The sequence below is a fragment of the Notamacropus eugenii genome, chromosome X, assembly GCF_028372415.1.
Source record: "Notamacropus eugenii isolate mMacEug1 chromosome X, mMacEug1.pri_v2, whole genome shotgun sequence".
Taxonomy (NCBI): domain Eukaryota; kingdom Metazoa; phylum Chordata; class Mammalia; order Diprotodontia; family Macropodidae; genus Notamacropus; species Notamacropus eugenii.
Window position 1 is genome coordinate 48,852,310 of NC_092879.1, and position 13,018 is coordinate 48,865,327.

Here is a 13,018-nt window from a genome sequence, read left to right on the forward strand (position 1 = left end):
TGGAAACTGAGGAGATGTTCATCACTTGGGGAATGGCTGAACAAGTTGTGGTATATGATTGTGAAGGAATGCTGTTGTGCTATAAGATATGACAAGAAGGAAGTTTCAGAAAAAAACTGGGAAAACTCATATGAATTAATGGGAAGTGAAGTAAGCAGAAGTAGGAGAACATTGTGCAAGTAACAGAAATATCGTAAGGATGATCAATTGTGAATGACTTAGCTATTCTCAGCAGTACAACGATCCAAGATAATTCTGAAGGACTTATGATGAAAAGCGCTATCCATCTCGAGAGAAAGAGCTACTGGAGTACTATAGTCTGAATATAGACAGAAACATACTGTTTTTTATTTTATTTTCCTTGGCCTCTTTGGTTCTATTTTTTCTCTTGAAATATGGCTAACGCAGAAATACGTTCTGCATGACTTCACATGTATAATCTATATCAAATTGCTTGCCTTCTAGATGAAGGGGAGGGTGGAAAAGGAGGAAGAGAATTTGGAACTCAAAATTTTCAAAAATGTCAAAATTTATTTTTACATGCTACTGGAAAAAATAGTAAAATATAAAAAGTACTGAGGACCAACCTTATGAAGTGGCGAAGGAAGTGCTTTGCATGGTGTGATATTGGCCAGCTTTGTCCCATTACTAATTCCTGATGTTTCAATTTTAACAAAGTGTTCCTTTGTATTAAGCATTGTTCTATCTAGGCCAACCTCTCTGAAAATGGATTCAATTTTTGTTTTCATTTTTTTTTTTTTACAAAGGAAACATTTAAACTCTAGCATGAATTAGTTGACCAAAAAGCTTTCCTCTGTTATAGGAACATGAGCTCCACAAGAGTACCCAGTGAGCAAGCATTTATTAAGCACCTACTATGTGCCAAGCACTGCTGAATTTGTATCAAGAATAGAGGTGAGGGTTGTTGAAGCACAAGTGGTCAAAAAAGCACTGAGAGATGGGGCAACAATTAAGAAAAAAAGATGAAGGGCCTCTTGTGCAACATATTCCCTGATTCACAACTCTGCCCAGGGCCAATCATGCTAATACTAGGAAATTTGATTTCTTTCTCACCTATCCAGATTTCAAATGTCTCTGGATTGCTTTGATGATCACATTCCCTTTTGTCAGTCAACACACAATTACTAATCATTTACTATGTGACAGTCATCATACAAAAGGATATAAAGGCAAATAAATGGGCCTTGACCTCAAAGGGATGACAGTTTAATGAAACTTACTTTTGTCTCTTTGGGGCAGCTAGGTGGTGCAGTGGATAGAACACCAGTGCAGGAGTCAGGAGGACCTGAGTTCAAATCTCACCTCAGATACTTGACACTCACTAGCTGTGTGACCTTGGGCAAGTCACTTAACCCCAACTGCCTCACCCTGGGTCATCTTCAGTCATCCTGATGAGTATCTGGTCATTGAATTCAGATGGCTCTGGAGGAGAAGTGAGGCTGGTAACCTGCACAGCCCTCCCTCACTCAAAAAACAAAAGTCAAGTGCAAGTCACGTCTCTGATGGCATGGTCTTCTTCGGCAACAAAGGACAAACACATTTGTCTCTAGGCCGCACTCCTGATTCATCTCCAAGGGATTTGTCTCTCTTCACCCTAGACTACTTTTCACATTGGAAGCACCCTCCTCCTCTATGACCTCTCCCTCTAGTTGGCTGGTTCCTCCAAAGACCTTCATTTCAAGGAAGAGGTACAGGCTATACCGTCTTCATTTGTCTCCAGGCTGTACCCTCTGACTCATCTCCACAGAAACTTGTCTATCATGTACTTCTTCTCCGTGTATCATCATCTTTTTACCCCCTTTTTAGCACCCTTTTATATGTGGTCTTCCCCCATTAGAATGGAAACTTCTTGAGCGTAGGAAGTATCTTTCTGCTTCATTTGTATTCCCATGGCTTAATAGAGTATTTGGCACATAGCAAGCATTGAATTAATACTGTGATTAACAGAATAATATGAGAATCAACAAGCATATATATATATATATATATATATATATATTTAGAGAGAGAAAGAGAGAGAATATAAGATATATGCAAAGTAAATGGAAGGTAATTCTTGATTCTTCACTGTCATTCACCTATTTTCTTCCATATCCAATAAGTTGTCAGATTGTATCTATTCTACCTCCACAATAACATCTGCCCTTTTCACTCGCACAACCACTACCCTAGTTTAGGTCCTCATCACCATTTGGATTACTGGAACAACCTTGTAACTGATCTCCTAAGTTTTAGTCTCTCTAATCTTCAATTCATCTTCCACAAAGTTGCAAAATAACCTTCCTAAAGTATAAGACTGACCATATAATTCCCCAACTCAAGACCCATCAGTGATTGTCTATTACCTCTAGGAGAGGGGTTCTTAACCTGAAGTCTAAGGGATCCATGGATAGATTTAATGAGGTCTGTGGATTTACTTGGGAAAAAATTAATTTATTTTCATTAACCTCTAACTAAAATTTACTATTTCCTTCAATTAAAATTAGAGTCAACAAACATTTTTTTCTAAGATGGCTTCATTAGACTGCCAGAGAGATCCATAATACACACACAAAATGGTTAAGAATCTTCAGTGTAGGATAACCAACTCCTAAGTTTGGCGTTTTAAACCTTTCACAATATGGCTCCATTCTATATATTCAGATTTATCCAAATCCAGTCAAGCTTCACATTCTACCCTGGCCATATTCTGGCTCTCTGCCCTGTCTTCTGCTGCATCCTCTGGAATGATAAATCTTGCCATGTCTCCTACCACGACATAAGTGCCCTTCCACTCCCTTGGACGCTTTCCAATACTGGAACCACGATCATATTAACATTGCCATTGTTACAGGAAAAGGTCTATTATCCAAATCCCCTGGCATCACTGTGACTTCTCAAGCCAAAAGTTTCCTTCCTGAAAACTACTCTCTTAAGTATACAAGTTTTTTTTTAAATACAAGTTCTTTGAGGGTATGTATCATAGATGTACACAGTTGTTCCTGCATTGTACTCACCCACTCAGAATGTGAGCTCTTTCTGAGATTTTTGCTTTTATTTGTATCCCCAGGGCTTAGCACAGCACTTGGCTTATACAAAATAAGTGCTTAATACATGCTTTTTCTTTCTTTCATTCCAACCACTCATTCATAAATCCCTTGCACTTTCCAGCCAAACTGACTTCCTTGCTGTTCCCTGAACTTGACATTCTCCCTTGGACATAGATTCCTTTGCACAGACCCTCTTTATCAATAATACAGTTCATCCTAACCTCCTCTTCTCAGAAACCTTAGCCTCCTTCAAGGCTCACTCCTTGTGTTGTGGACTTGAAGAAGCTCTTCCTGACTCCCCTAGATGTTAGAGCACTCTTCTTTCTCCTCATAGTAGCATGTACTTTATTACCTATTGCTATGGTATATTCCTTGCCTCCCTCAGCACAATGTAATCACCTTAAAGACAAGAATTCCTTCTTATCACTTCATGTCTCCAGTGTCTAGCATGTAAGTGCTTATTAAAATTCTGGTGGATGGGACTGGACATGCATCATATGAATCTCATCTTGTTTGGAGGCATGGTGTTTACACAGATTTTTCCATTATGATACTCCATAAACTTCAAGAATCCAAGCGGACACTAGCCCTTTAAAGGGTTTCTTTGGATCCAGTCATTCAACCAGTTCTAAATCCACTATGAGAAAAAGACAACTGTGGAGAAGCTATACTGGCAAACAAAACATGGACATCTTTGACCTTTGTTTTTCTGCTTTTGTCATTGAAAGAAAAGTGAAGACTGGGAGCTGATTAGAAGTTCAGAGAAACTGAAGGCCTTTCCCAGAATTAGCTCTTGTTGCCATAAGTAAAACTTAACTCATGGGCATGAAGCAAGTTACAAAACAGAAGCTTTAGTTTCCACGCGAAATCATGGTTGATCCACGGATGTGCCTGGGGGTTTCAACACTGAGTCAAGTAGGTGAGATCTAAAACAGAAAAGCCAAAAGGAAAGGCAAATCTAACTCTTTAACTAGAAGAAATGAAGGCCACGTGCAAGGGCTTTTAAGACAAAACTGCCTAGGAGTTTGAGAGTCACAGGTAAATTCAAGGAAAATTCCAGACTCAAACTAAGGTAAATGATGAAAATGTAGTGACAAAGGTGTCCAAATATGCCTAATCATTTAAATTTCTTTTTTTAAATCACACTCTCCTTACATAGCCCATCAAACCATAGCATAAGCAGTTATTTTTTTTTTGCCACAACAAACTTTATTGCACAAAAAATCATTTATGTACAGTCAGATATAAAGATGTCTCTTTGACTTCTGTGCATACATTTTCTCAACTCAAGATTACAGCATAAAAGTTGGGCCACAATACCAGAGGTGCTCTGCTCATGGCAGGATCAGGGAGAGGATTGTCACTTGGAAGTAGAAACACTTAAATGGCAGAAAGACAACACTGCATCTATAGACCAAGAACACTCATCCACAACCCTGTGCCTGCTCCAACTGAGGGAGTTTGGGGGCCAAGTCTAATGCTTATCCCAGACCTAGGCATCTGGGCAGACTAGCAGCCTTGAAACTTGTTTTGAGTGGAATAACAACCAATCTTGACTAATGGTTGCCTATGGTTCTCTTCCTACTCCCCAAGCCCATTTTACCCTGTTTCCTGCCCTCCATCTCTTCCAAAGAATTCTCCCCCTGTTGCCCAATAAGCTCCATCCCCACAACGGCAAGTGTTTAGGTTAAATATAGTTCTAGATTATTCTAGAACCTCAGATCTAAAGTATATATTATCTGGTTCATGAGGCAGAGGCCCTTTAAGCTCTGACCTCTCTTCCACAAAATCCAGTCATTCTCCCTCACAGGTAGTTAGGATGCTGACCAAAGCCTTAGGGTTAGCTAGACAGCTGTGTGGATGATGCCCCAGGGGGAAACATAATACAGTAGGAAGCTTGGGGCAGAGCCAAAATAGGGAGGAGGGGATATGCCCAGCACTACAGCGAGGGCTTAAAGCATGTCTTTCTCTGTTAACCAGCCAGAAGGATCCTTGCAGCTAAATAAAGGTAGGGAGAATGAGAGCTAGCCCTGCAAACATCCAACTGAGCCAGCAGATGAGTTCCCCTCTGATGTTCCCCTGCCAAGGGTCAACATTTGGCAGCGTGCACAGCCCAGAACAAAGTCCTCCAGTCTTAGTCCTGTTTCCCCTCTGCTACTGGCCACCCCTGCTTCCCCCAGGTCCCAAATTACTGTGAAGTTGTGAGGGAACCATAGACTGGAGTGCAAACACCAAGGAGAATATTTGGACAATCCACTCCTCAAGAAAATGTCAATCCCCTTGTCACTCCAAAGGAAGAATATCCTTGTTTGGATGGGAATTCAGAAGAAACCGTTCTCTCCTAACGGTTTTAACCCCAAATGGACAGCAGCTGCCAGTGTTGAGGACTTTTCCATGAGACTCAGTGATTGTGGGAACAAACAGTATTTTCAGTTTCCATGGCGCCTGCGCTGGATTTGCAAAGACCTTTTGTTGGTCTCAATCAAATCTCCATCTAATGGCAGCAGAAGGGAGTAGGGAAGAGGCAGGAGAGAAAGGTGCTTGGGTGCTAGGTAAAGCTTTCTGACCAGTAGCCCAGACTCCACCACTGTTCCTTCTCTTTGGTCTGTCTAGAACAGTGACTATAAATTAGGGAAAACAAAATTATGGTGGCAGACAGGAAATGAGGTCCAGGAGGTTACACTAGACTGGGCTGGGTTAAGCAAAGGTAAGGCCCAGCTTCAAGACTGAAAGACAGACACCCAGACCTGGACAGGTCATGTGACACCCTCCCATCTCCCCTCCCTCCCCGCTCCCTTGACCCTGTCCCCCTGCCCCCCCACTCCCTCACCCAACCCCCCCACCCCTCCCACCCCACCCTCATCCCCCCACCCCCCACCCCTACCCCCACCCTCCCCATGACCCCACTGACTATTCTGGGCAACCCCCTCTGGGGGTTGCAATCTTTGCCTTCTATCCCCAACAAGCTGCCCCAGTGGAAATGTCCATCAGTTCTTTGCCAGAGAACCATGCTCCAGGCTCTTCTGTATCAGTACCTTGGGATTGGCCCTAGGCATGGGATGAAAATGGTCCTTGGTACCAGGATGCCAAGAAGGTTGCAAACAACAGCCCGCTCTTGGTTCTTGAGTCAGGCAGGATGCTGTTGGGGCTGGAGGGAGATGTGGTGCCACTCCATCCCAGGGACGGGGTGGGGGCCTTCTAAGCCTTTGAGGTCCCCGGCGTCTCCGCCTCTGCTTCAGAACTGCCATCAGAATCTGCATCGGCACCTGCATCAGCACTGTCCTGCTGGTGTTTCTCCTGCACCTTCTGACGAATTGCCTCGAGGCGTTCCAGGAGAGTCTGGTAGTCAAAGTAGCCTCGCTTCTCCCCAAAAGGATCCAGCATTGTCTTGTCTTGGAGGTGTAGTCGGTCTTTGCAGGCCACCTCATAGTAGTCATAATACTCCATAAAGGACTTCTCCATCACACCCCTTAGGGGTTCAGGGCAGGCACAGAGTCCTTCCAGCATGTCACAGACTGCCACTCTGATGGTCTCATGACGGATGCATTCATTGTAGTTTTTGCTGTCTCCTGGGTGTCTCTCCTGCTCAAAGCCAGGCTCATTGTGGTAGGGGTTTTCAGTCATTAGTGACTGGATAGAGATAAGCACGGAGGAGATGCTCTGGGCTGGGCTCCAGGCAGGGCCTGTCCAAGTACCCAGAATACTCAGGCAGACTTTCCCACTGCGGTAGAAGTTGGGGTTAAACCTCACTGTGTTATTGCCTGTTGTCAACAGTTTGACCCGTGGGGGGTGGATAGGATAATCTGGAGGGCAGCGAAACACGAACAAGAAGAAACCCCCTTCGTAAGGGGTGTCAAATGGGCCTGTGACCAATGCATGAATCTTAGTCATATCAAGGGGGTCAGGCAAAACAAACATTCCGGGGGGAGGCTCCTTATAAATGGACATGATGTCCCGCTTGATCCGCAGCAGGCATTGCGGCCCGGGGCGCTCGTTGTCCCAGTCTGAGCTCAGCATCGGGTCCCAGAAGGCCGAGGGCGGGAGCCCGGGCAGCGGAGTCAGGCCTCCCTCCGGCCCGCCCGAACCGCCCGCCACCGCCGCCGACGGCCCCCCCACGTCGGGTAGGAAGGGGGGCCCGTAGCCGCCGCTGCTGCTGCTGCTGCCCAAGCCCGGGTCCAGGGTCCCCGATACCTCGGCCCCGGCAGTCGCCGCCTCCCCGGTAGGACTCTCCGCCATCGCTGCTCCGCTTCCGGGACTCCACGCCAACGAGTCCGTCAGCCAGAGCGACCGCTCCCTCCGCCGCAGCTTCCGCCGCCGCTTCCTCTGCCGCTGCTCCCTACGCCGCCGCAGCTGCTCCCTCCGCCTCCGCCCCCGCTCCCCCAGGGCCCTTAAATAGTTTTTCTACTAGAAAGCCATAACTGAGCAAGAAGAGAAAAGCACGTTGGCACATTATGTAATTACATGTGCTTCTGTAATCTGTACAGCCACGTAGATTATATCCCATAGATCTATAATGTTACAACATCATAGGAGTATAATTGTAGTATCAGAGGCTCAGGGGCTCATGTTTAGAGCTAGAAATAACCTCCAAAGTCACCTAATCTAATTCCCTCATTTGACACATGAAGAAACTGAGCAACAGCGATTTGCCCAAGATAACGGAGTGAGTTAGCAAGTATCTGAGCCAGGATCTTGAGCTCGGTTACACAGTAAAGGAAAGACTGTGAGATTTTGAGTCCAAAGATCTGGCCTCAGATCCAAGCTTTGCCACTCAGATTTTCCCTGATTTCTGCCTTGCTATCAGTTTGAATAAACGGGTTTTGTTTGATAATTTCTATGTGTATTCACTGTGGAGCTGGTATTTGGAGAGAAAGGAGAAAAGCCTTGGGTTGGAAAAAAGCTTGGGGTCCTTGCTTTCCCCCCAAAATGTACAGCCCCCAGAAGTTAGCTCCAACCTGAAAACCTCATTCCCTAGACTAATAATATTTAAGGGAAGAGATATCATTCTAGCCTTGTATCCCCCCTCTCTCTGAGGAGAGCAGAGTGGCAACCTCTGGCCCATGCCCTCCTATTTCCCCTCCTGGCAGGAATTAAAATCTGGCTTGGAGATGTGGAAGGCACGAAGAAGACATTAGTCATACCAACTCTATCTCCCCTGGCAGCCAATGCCACATGGGGGAGGGGGCAGAAAAGACCCCTACAACACATGGCCTCATTACAATTACATAATTAGAACCTTTTCTAGGATGCTGGAATGGGCATGATGATCCAAAGAATGTAAGAATTGAGGAGCTCACTTTCCCTATTTAGAAGTCAGGATCCCCTTTGAAATGAACACCTGAAGCAGAATTGCATACCTGTGCGATGGAGCAGGAAGCAGGACACGTCACCAGCCCTGTGAGTCCCACAGGATAGTTATCTCTAGCCATTATATTTCTAGACTATAAAATAACGTCAAACATTGAACAAAGACTTTTTTTTGAAGCATTTTCTCCTTTTTGTTAGTTTGATTTTGCCATATAGTTAGAGCCTGAAGGAAAGGCCCTGTGGCATTGGCCTGCTTCTTTTTACTAAATAATTCTCACTAAATAATTCCATCTAGAAGGTCCACAGATAATAAACCTCGAGAGTACAGGTTTCTGGTAACCTTCCCCTTCCCCCACCCTTGCCAAGCCCCTACAGATTATTTACTTTTTAAATGTATCATGTTGGCAGAGAAAGTTCACAGTGCAGACAACACATATGGAAAGAGGGCAGCAGCTTGTGCTAGAGGATGAGCTACTAGGGGACAGAGCACTTGGAAATGCAAAATTTTCCAGATGTTTCTGCTGTCAACAATTCACAAGAATTATTTGTCTACAATTTAACCACCAAACCTCTGTGGGGACCTGAGGTCCACATAAGAAAGAAATTCAGCTGTGTGGTGAACATAATATAGACCTAAGCACATCCTGACCTCTATCTTCATTAAACCAAGTATGACTTTTAAAATGCATTTCCAATTAGCTCAACCAAAAGGGGATAAAAAAACAACAAAAAACCAGGGAGCACTTTCGCCTTTGCTTCATTTAGAGAGCTGTCATCATCAGGGTCCAGCAATCATTTTCTTAATTGCTTGTCCTGTCCCTTAAGCAGCCTCATAACATTTGGGAGGGGGTGTGGGGGAGATCTCGTTGGAGGCTGAAGCTTTCCATGCTTACTGTGCCTGAAAGTGATTTTTTTGTTTTTGGAAATGCTCAAGGAAAATGGGTCCAGCTACTTTTGAGTTATGTGAGCTGAGGGTCAAGGATTCATTTTTTTTTGATTATTTGGTCTTTTCTGTATGTGTCCCCAAACAGCTCGGGAAAAATAGATGCTGAATTATAGCAGTGTCTGTCTGGTCATAGTGGTCCATACTTGTTGGCACCTCTAGCAGAAATGAGGAGTTCTGTGACTTCATTACCAATCCACCCATGAGTTTCCTCCATGTTATTTACCTGGTTTTGTTTCCCTTAGGTACAGACTATAGAAAGATTTCATGCCAGTTAAGAAAGCATGCTGAATTATATGGGGTGGGGGAGGGAAGCAGTCTACTAGGATAGATGTGTATATTCTGGAGATTTGTATCAACTGTGACCTAGAGTGCACTGTAATTAGCCAAAAATAAAAGGCAGCATGGTGTGTAGTAGACAGAATATTGGAGTACCTACTTTGTACAAGACACTCTGCTAGGTACTATGGATACAGAGATAAAAAATGGCACAGTACTATTCTTCTGAAGGCTATAGATGAGGGCATGACGTGTACACAGATAAGTATAATATAAGGAAGAGTATAATATGGACAACAGAGTGATCTTAAGATCACAGATCCACAGCTACAAGTAACCTTACATCTGAGCAAAGTGATTGCGGAAATGGGTGGGGGAGGGGCAGGTAAACCTAGTTGAGAGAGGAGAAAAGGCTTTATGGAAGTAGCAGCAAATGAGCAAGCTGAGTCTTGAAGAAAGAGTTTAGAATAGCAGAGATGGGGAAAAAGAGGTAACTCAAGACTTAAAGGACATTTGGAGGCCAGTTTACCAGCAATGTCCAATTTGTAAAGAGACGTGATATGAGTTGGGGCTGAAAGGTGTTTAGAACTATTTGTATGGTGGAAGGCCTAAAACTCCAAGTTAAGTTTGTATTCTATTATAGAGGCACTAAGGAATCACTGAAGAGTTAGTATTCTGGCACAGAAGCAAAAAAGAAATGGTGAAGAGGTTTTGAACAGGGCAGTTACCTGGTAAGAACTATTTAACCTTAAAGGAATTACTTTTGTAGCAGTGTGAAGGATGGATTGGACAGGGGATAGATTTGACGCAGGGAAATCAGTTCAGAAGCAATTGTAATAGTCTAGGCAAGACAGGATGAGGGCCTGAATTAGGGTCTTGGCAGTAGGAGCAGAAAGAACAGTGCAAAGTGAAAAGAATGAAGGGAAAATAGAAACTCAATGGATCAGAGAAAGCAGGGGAAAGGGGGGTAGAGAAGAAAGAGATAAAGAAAATTATGAACTTTGAAGACTAGTGCACTGGTAACTTGGTGATAACTCAGAAGTTTAGGGAAAGGGAATGTTGATTTCAGTTGAAGACTTCAGAGAGGCCTGGAAGGGCTTATATGAACTGATGCTGAGTGAAAGGAGCAGAACCAGGAGAACTTTTTACACAACAACAACTATAGTGTGCAAGGAATTTTTCTGGTAGACTTAGTCCTTTACAGAAATGCAAGGACCTAAAAAATTCCCAATGGACTCATGAGGCAAAATGCCTTCCACATGCAGAGAAGGAACTACGGAATTGGATCACAGAAGGAAGCAGACTATTTTCTCTTGTGTTATGTTTTGTTTTGTTTTATGATTTCTCCCATTCATTTTAATTCTTCTATGCAACATGACTAAGGTGAAAAAGTATTTAGTAAGAATGGATGTGTAGAATCCATATAAGATTACACGCCGCTTTGGGGACAGAGGGGGTTGGGAGAAGGGAAAGGGAGAAAAATCTAAGATTTATGGAAGTGATTGTAGAAAATGGAAAACAAATAAATTAATTTTAAAATAAATAAATAAAATGTTGAGTTTGGGTGCCTACCCTTTGACCAAGCAATGCCACTTCTAGGTCTGTATCCCAAAGAAAACATAAAAATGAGAAAAGGAACCCACATGTACAAAGATATTTACAGCATCTCTTTGTGGAGGCAAAGAATTGGAAAGTGAGGGGATGCCCATCAATTGGGGAATGGCTGAACAAGTTGTGGTATATGAATGTAATGGAATATTATTGTTTCATAAGACATGATGAGTAGGTGGACTACAGAAAAATCTGCAAAGACTTATATGAACTGATACTGAATGAAGTGAGCAGAACCAGGACAACATTGTACACAGTAACAGCAACATTATATGATGACTAACTTCGATAGGCTTAACTCTTCTCAGCAACACAAGGATCTAAGACAACTCCAAAAGAATCATGATGGAAAATGCTATCCACATCCAGAGAAAGAACTATGGAGTCTGAATGCAGATCAAAGTACACTATTTTCTCTCTCTCTTATTTTTTGTTTCTTCTTTCTCATGGTTCCTCCCATTGGTTCTAATTCATCATTACAACGTGACTAATGTGAAAATATGTTTACTATGAATGCATATGTAGAGCCTATATCAGATTGCATGCCATCTTGGGGAGAAGGGAGGGAAGGGAGGGGGAGAAAGTTTAAAACTCAAAATCTTATGGAAGTGAATGTTAAAAATTAAAAATAAATTAATTTAAAAATAATAATAATAATAAAATGCTGAGTTTGGGGGTAGAACATTCAGGTGGAAGACAGGAGTTCAAGACTGATTAGGGCTGGATATATACATGTGGAAGTCAGTTACAGAGAAATAATAACTGGACCAATTGAAGGAGAAGAGATCACCTATGGAAAGACTACAGAGATGAGAGATTGTCTTAGGACACAATGATGGGGATGCCCATACTTAGTTGGGAGGAAATGGGTCATGATCCACCAAATGAGACTGAGTAGGAGCAATTAGACAAGTAAGAGATGATCCAGGAAAGCCAAGGAAGGAAAGGACAACAACAAAAAAAGAACTGTTAACAATGACAAATGGTACAAAATGTTCAAGGAGGAGGATGACTGAGAAAAGAGTTCTAGATTAAGCAATTAAGAAGTCACTGATGACCTGAGAGGAGAATCCATAGACACACAGAATCACTCTGTGGGTCTCCATTGGATCCAGTCACCCTTAAAATTCCTTTTGATTTTAACCCCTAGGATTCTTCTGGAAAAGTTGTCCAGAGAACTGAGAGTGTCTACTGCTGACATCTGCATACTTTCAGAGGAAAACCAAAAGGTAACAGCAGATCAATTAGTCAGTCATAAGAATTTAGCAAGCATGTACTATGTGTCAGTATCCCCCTACTCCTATCCAGGATTCCTATAAGTACATCAGCTTGTGTATGAGCTTACATGTCTACACACTACTACGTGTATATATATATATACATATATATGTATATATATATATGTATATATATATATATATGTATGTATGTATATATATATATATATATATATATATATATATATATATAGAAAGATAAATGCATGGAAGAGGGAAATTCCAATGATACCCTCTAAAGGTGACTATTCTAGAAAATTAATTGCTCAGAGTATATGTTGGTATTTTAAAGTTGTACACAGTTTTAAAACACAGCTTTAAAGAAAAATGACTAGAAATAGGCAAATTTCTTAAACTTTATCTTGTTCTTCCTGTTTAATTTTATTTTTATTTTTCTGTTTAATTTTATTTCTAGCAAAAAATATTGCCCTTAAAGTACATCAGAACAAGAATCCATAGCTTACTCCCATAGAACAATCTTCTCTGACTGACTCTGGAAGTACAAGTGACTGAGAATCAGGAGATCTGGGCTCTAGTGTTGGCTCTGACCC

General features: G+C 42.5%; 1 pseudogene; it reads right to left on the minus strand.

The window, feature by feature from the left end:
• Nucleotides 1-5,946: 5,946 nt before the first annotated feature.
• Nucleotides 5,947-7,376, minus strand: LOC140516023 (ubiquitin-conjugating enzyme E2 Z pseudogene; annotated as a pseudogene).
• Between the last annotated feature and the right edge of the window lie 5,642 nt (nt 7,377-13,018).